Source organism: Bufo bufo, chromosome 3 (assembly GCF_905171765.1).
Source record: "Bufo bufo chromosome 3, aBufBuf1.1, whole genome shotgun sequence".
In the NCBI taxonomy this organism is placed as follows: domain Eukaryota; kingdom Metazoa; phylum Chordata; class Amphibia; order Anura; family Bufonidae; genus Bufo; species Bufo bufo.
This window is the reverse complement of record NC_053391.1, coordinates 99,365,733-99,372,566: the sequence shown is the minus strand read 5'-3', so window position 1 is coordinate 99,372,566 and position 6,834 is coordinate 99,365,733. Positions and strand designations below refer to the sequence as shown.

The 6,834-nt window shown below is 56.2% G+C and overlaps 1 protein-coding gene across 3 annotated transcripts in view; it reads left to right on the top strand.

Annotated features, from left to right (window-relative positions):
• The window catches only part of KIAA0100 (KIAA0100 ortholog), a 92,453-nt gene that overhangs the window by 31,878 nt on the left and 53,741 nt on the right, over positions 1–6,834 (top strand). The window lies entirely within an intron of this gene.

The following is a 6,834-nucleotide window of genomic DNA, read 5'->3' as shown; positions in this document are numbered from 1 at the left end:
AAGGTTAGAGAGGCTGTCTAGACCTGCACCAGATTTATACCAGGGGGCCCAGGCTGGAGGATAAGTGTGGTGCAGGGAGAGACTCTTTTCTCTGACTCTACCAACTGTTGATTGGCTTGGCTTACTTTGAGACAGATTTTTACCCCAGAATTGTGGCACAGTTTTCAAAATGGTGCATCTTATGCCCTATCCCCTTTCCAGTGAAGCCCCTTACTCCACCCCCTTACTGAGCTTGTTGGAAAAAAGCGTACAATGCCTAGACAAGCAATTTGCACCACTTTTTTAGACTCGTCTTTGGGGGCAGACATATTAGTAAATCAGGGCCATTGGATGGAGTATAAAAAAGGGGTATTCCTACAGTAGGTGTTTGTGAGATTGTGCTTTTAGCACGACAGCGTCGCGCTGATACTCGGCAACATGGTGCCGAGATCTCGCACTCACTGGAATAGTGACAGCACATCCCAGCAAGCGCGTCATAGAAGCGACGGGAGATCCGACTTGGATTCCCGCCAATTCTACACGTGTGCGGCGTTTGTTATGAATCCTGAGGGGGAAGTCCCCGCCGGATTTTAAATAAAAATCCGGCCTGGGTCCCCCCCTCAGGAGCATACCGGGCCCTTAGGTCTGTTATGGGTTGTAAGGAGAGCCCCCCCTACAATCCATACCAGACCCGTATCCAAAGCACGCTACCCGGCCAGCCAGGAAGGGAGTGGGGACGAGCGAGCGCCCCCCCCCCCCCTCCTGAGCCGTACCAGGCTGCATGCCCTCAACATAGGGGGGTTGGGTGCTCTGGGGCAGGGGGCGCACTGCGGCCCCCCCACCTCAGAGCACCCTGTCCCATGTTGATGAGGACAGGGCCCCTTCCCGACAACCCTGGCCGTTGGTTGTCGGGGTATGCGGGCCGGAGGCTTATCGGAATCTGGGAGCCCCCTTTAATAAGGGGGCCCCCAGATACCGGCCCCCCACCCTAAGTGAATGAGTATGGGGTACATCGTACCCCTACCCATTCACCTGCAAGAAAAGTGGTAAAAACACAAATAAACCACACAGTGTATTAAAATATTTTATTTTTCTGCTCCGGAGGCCGCCCCCTGTCTTCTTTATTAGCTCTTTTACCAGGGGGGGCTCTTCTTCTTCCGCTATCCCGACGGGTCTTCTCCGCTATCCGGGGGGTCTTCTCAACTCTCCGGGGTTCTCCTTCTGTCTTCTCCGCTATCCGGGGGGGTCTTCTCAACTCTCCGGGGTTCTCCTTCTGTCTTCTCCGCTATCCGGGGGGGTCTTCTCAACTCTCCGGGGTTCTCCTTCTGTCTTCTCCTTCTGTCTTGTTGACTCGGCGCACCCCGGTTCTTCGTCTCGCGAGACGAAGAACCGGGGTGCGCCGAGTCTCGCGAGACGAAGAACCGGGGTGCGCCGAGTCAACAAGACAGAAGGAGAAGACAGAAGGAGAACCCCGGAGAGTTGAGAAGACCCCCCCGGATAGCGGAGAAGACAGAAGGAGAACCACGGAGAGTTGAGAAGACCCCCCCGGATAGCGGAGAAGACAGAAGGAGAACCCCGGAGAGTTGAGAAGACCCCCCGGATAGCGGAGAAGACCCGTCGGGATAGCGGAAGAAGAAGAGCCCCCCCTGGTAAAAGAGCTAATAAAGAAGACAGGGGGCGGCCTCCGGAGCAGAAAAATAAAATATTTTAATACACTGTGTGGTTTATTTGTGTTTTTACTATTTTTCTTGCAGGTGAATGGGTAGGGGTACGATGTACCCCATACTCATTCACTTAGGGTGGGGGGCCGGTATCTGGGGGCCCCCTTATTAAAGGGGGCTCCCAGATTCCGATAAGCCTCCCGCCCGCATACCCCGACAACTAACGGCCAGGGTTGTCGGGAAGGGGCCCTGTCCTCATCAACATGGGGACAGGGTGCTCTGAGGTGGGGGGGCCGCAGTGCGCCCCCTGCCCTAGAGCACCCAACCCCCCCATGTTGAGGGCATGCAGCCTGGTACGGCTCAGGAGGGGGGGGGCGCTCGCTCGTCCCCACTCCCTTCCTGGCTGGCCGGGTAGCGTGCTTTGGATACGGGTCTGGTATGGATTGTAGGGGGACCCCTACGCCGTTTTTTTTCGGCGTAGGGGGGGCTCTCCTTACAACCCATAACAGACCTAAGGGCCCGGTATGCTCCTGAGGGGGGGACCCAGGCCGGATTTTTATTTAAAATCCGGCGGGGACTTCCCCCTCAGGATTCATAACAAACGCCGCACACGTGTAGAATTGGCGGGAATCCAAGTCGGATCTCCCGTCGCTTCTATGACGGCTCTGTCTCCATCGCGGCAAGCCAGCTCGGCGCTGGCTCCCGCGATGGGGCTCGTAGGTGCTCAATCTCGCCGAGAAAGAGAGCGAGATTGACACAAAATCGGGTTCACCTACTGTAGCTCTCACTTTTATGGCATTTCCACAGTATATGCCATAATAATCCGATAGATGCTGGTCCCACCTATATCTATTTTGAGGATAGGGCACCTTTTGCCAGCTGCAGTGCATTAAGGGGTGACTATGCATGTGTGTCTCCATTCACTTCTTTGGGAGTTTCGAGAACAGCTGAGCGCATCTGTCAGACTTTTATGGCTTATCCTGCAGATATGCCATTAAACACCAGGATGACGATATCCCTTTAATTTATGGGATTGTCCAAGATTAGACAAACATTGCTTTCAAAACCATATGGCCATTGACCAACACAGGTGGCCAGAGTTTTTTGGTTGCATGCTGCAGCCAGTGCATGTAAACCCAGTCTTCCATTTGTCTTCTTTTTGGCTTGAGATATTCTGAGATATGGCAAGAGGACCAGGTTTGGAAAAAGACACCTTGTTATAAATCTTTTGGCCAATGTGAGATGCATGCATTCTAACATTATTGGCCCTATTTCGATGTGCACCTTATTGTGGAGGAAATTAGCCTTTCTCGCCCAGTTTCCTTGGGGGACACAGAAGACCTTGGGTATAGCTCATCTCCATAGGAGGCGTGACACTAAGTGAAAGCTGTTAAGCCCCTCTTCCACAGCTATACCCTCAGCCTGGAGAGAAAGGCAGCCAGTTTTTTGCTTAGTGTCCAAGGAGGCAAGACACTCCCTGCTCTGCAGGGCTGGTTTCTCCTTGTTTAAATTTTAGATTTTAACTTTTTTATTTCTTTTTGTTCCAGATCATCAGGGATAACAGAGTCGCACTAGACCTCTCTGTTCTCCCGGGGTTGAGCTGCGCCAGTGCCGGTCATCCGCACTGCTGCCTCCCCCACAGAAGGCAAGGTGGATCAGGGCAGCCTCGCTCCCCCACATCCCGCCAGCGCAAGGGTCGCCCGCACGCCAAGTCCCTCTTCCAGCGTCCTGCCACTACGGTGCCAGTAGCTGAAGGGGCGACCCTGCTGGAATGGACCGAGGGTGAAGACGGCTGTGGTAAGAGAGTGGCTTCTCCAGCCCTACGTCCCCCACCCAATGGTCTCCTGCGTGCCTGACCCCCCATACTGGGCCTCTAGTCCCCTGCTGGACCTAGGCTGGCTCCTGGGGTGCCGCAGAGCGGCAATCTGCTCCCTGCCTCCCCCCCCCCCCCCCTTTTTTCCTGGCCCTCATAGTACTTGCAGCTAGTGGCTGTCAGCCGTCGCCTGCCTTCTCCTCACGGGCACCCCATCTTTGGGTCCCCCCCCATCTCGCCTGATCACATTGGGCCTTACCGGAGAGTGCAGGACGCTGCAGTGGAGTAAGGCCTCGCCTCCGGACAGCACTAATATTCCGGTGCGGCCGAGCCGGCCGGCAAACCGCCATTCCGGGTCCCTGTCTCTTCCGGCCGGCGGGGTGGGCCCCCGCGGCTGGCAAACCGCCATTCCGGGTCCCTGTCTCTTCCGGCCGGCGGGGTGGGCTCCCGCGGCCGGCAAACCGCCATTCCGGGTCCCTGTCTCTTCCGGCCGGCGGGGTGGGCTCCCGCGGCCGGCAAACCGCCATTCCGGGTCCCTGTCTCTTCCGGCCGGCGGGGTGGGCTCCCGCGGCCGGCAAACCGCCTTTTCGGGTCCCTGTCTCTTCCGGCCGGCGGGGTGGGCTCCCGCGGCCGGCATTGGGCTTGACTATGCCCCAGCAGGCCCCGTCCGACCATCGGTGCCGGTCGCCGGGGCTCAGCAAATTTGGTCCTAGGCTTCGCGGCCTGCTGGGCCGCAATTCCGACCGGCCCGCGGGGTGGGCTCCCGCGGCCGGTTTAAAGCGCCATTCCGCCTCAGGTCCCGGCGGTATAACGGGCCGGGCGCCGCAAATTTAGCCCCCGGCTTCGCGGCCTACTATATTCCGGTCTCTGGTGGAGGGGGCGGGAACCTCTCCAGGCGCGAATTCTTCCCGCCTGGAGGTTCCTCCGCCCCCAGGGGATCGCACGCCGCCCTCCAGGCCGGATCCCTGTTAACCCTTTGGGTACAGGCCGGCTCCCAAATGGGTCTGTATAGTTGGCCCCCCTTTTTTTTTTCTCAGGTGCCCATATATGGTGGCTCCCCTTTAGCCTTGGAGAGGCTGTGTTTTAAATATATAAAAAAAAAAAAAAAAAAGATTATAATAATAAAATAAATAATAATAGATCACTGATTTCTATTGGACTGCGCAGGACGCTGCAGCCTCATCAGTAGTACTGCATGTCTGCATGACCTCTTTCCACAGGCGGCATGGTGTTGCGCTCCCAGCCTGCGTCGCTGCTAGGGCATTTCCCCTTTTAGGCGGTTTTCTTGCATCTTCCAGGATACGGCGCTGGCCAAGTGCATGCGGCCCTTCCGTAGGCAGCATTCATCTTCTCTCCAGTTATGGTGCCTGCCATGTGCATCCCCCCCCCTCCTAGGCGGGATACTGCACTCTCCCTGGCTGCCGGCTGGCCATGTGCATGACCCCCTTCTTAGGCGGAATACTGCACCTTCACCGGATACGGTGCTGGCCATGTGCACGACTCCCTTCCATAAGCGGAACGCTGCACTCTCTCTGGATTTGCTGCCGGCCATGTGCGTGACCCCCTTCCATGGGCGGAACGCAGCACTCACTGGATTCGCTGCCGGCCATGTGCGTGAGCCAGCCATGTGTGTGTGACTCCCTTCCTGGGCGGAACGCAGCACTCTCACTGGATCTGTTGCCGATCATGTGCATGACCCCCCTTTTTAGGCGGAATACTGCACTCTCACCGGATACGGTACTGGCTATGTGCACGACCCCCTTCCATAGGCGGAATGCTGCACTCTCACTGATGTGCTATGATGCACTTATGTACTATGTTACTATGCTGCACTCTCACTGGTTTCGCTGCCGGCCATTTCATAGGTGGTATGCTACAGTCTCATTGGATTCCTGCCGGCCTTGGGTATGCCTCCTTCCCTCAGGCAGCATACATACATCCCTCTGTCTGTGGTTGTTTCCTCGCAGGTACGTTGCTGGCCATGTGCATGTACCCCATACATGGCAGGGTGCTTGCACTCTCGCTGGATCCGCTGTCGGCCATATGCATGACCCCTCTTCCGTGGGCGGTGTACGCACTCTTGCTGGATTCGCTGCCAGCCAGGGGCATGCCTTCCTTCCTCAGGCGACATGCACACATTCTTACTGACTGTGTTTGTCTTTCGCCAGTACGTTGCTGGCCATGTGTATGACTCCCATGCATGGCGGTGTGCTCGCACTCTCCCTGGATGAGATGCTGGCCATGTGCTTTCCCCCTCTTTTTTTCTGGGCGGCATGCTACACTCTCACCGGAGACATTGCTGCCCATGAGAATGGCCCTCTAATATGGGTGGAATGCTTGTGCTTCCATTGGATACGGTGCTGGCCTTGTGCGTGACCACCCCTCATCCCATGAGCAGAATTTGGCACGCTCATGAGATTCACGGCTGTCCTTGTATGGCTGTGCTGGACTTGTACATGTCCCCCTTCATTGGCAGAGTAGTTGCACTCTCGCTAAGTTCAGTGTTGGTGTATTATTGCACATTCACTTAATGCTAGGATACCCCTGTGCATGTTCCCCTTTCACTAGGTGGACCTTCTGCGTTCCTGCTGGATTATAGGGTATGTCCTGCTTCTCTGAAGTAGGTACGGCCTTAGGCATCACTCCCTTTTGGGACCGGCCTTTGCACTCTTGCCGACTGCAGTTTGCCAGATACAATTTCCCCCCTTTTCGGGGCGGACTGCTTGCGTTCCATCGCATGCTATACTAGGCTTGTGCATAACTCCCTTTCAGGTTGCACTTTGCAATTCCGTACATGCTGTGGCACTCTGTGGCGAGTCCCCCCTTTCTCGCTAAATTAACCTTTTGCAGTGAGCGGACGTTCTTGTGCGTTGTTTGGGCCGTGTATGCCTTCTCCTCCTGTAGGTGGGTTGGCCTTCTCACTGCTTACGGGCTGCTCGTACGTATGCCTCATCTACTTCCTGCGGCATACTTTTGTTTTCTTGGGATACGATGCCTGCCACAAACCTTGCACTCGTCTCTAAGGAGTTCATTCTGTCCACCTGACCCGGACGGGCTCTACTTGCTCTCTGCTGCACGGAGCTGGGTGGTACTCATTCATTTAGTTGGCCCTTCATCCCAGGGAATGTTCGTGGTTCCTAGATGCGTGCCCATTCGTCCTTCCGCGGTATTGCTTCCCTGCGCTAGTGGTCACATGGTCGAGAGTGCGGTTGTCTGGATCGCCCCTCGAATTCTTCGTTGACTCTGGCAGGACTGCGGTTCCCTTGCCTGCTGCAATTTCCTCCTCTTCGGATGTAGTGTGGTATGAGTCCTTCCTCTTGGCGCCTCTACGCTACAGTCTGATCTGCTACCAGGTGCGGGCCGCTTTTCTCGGGAAGGTCA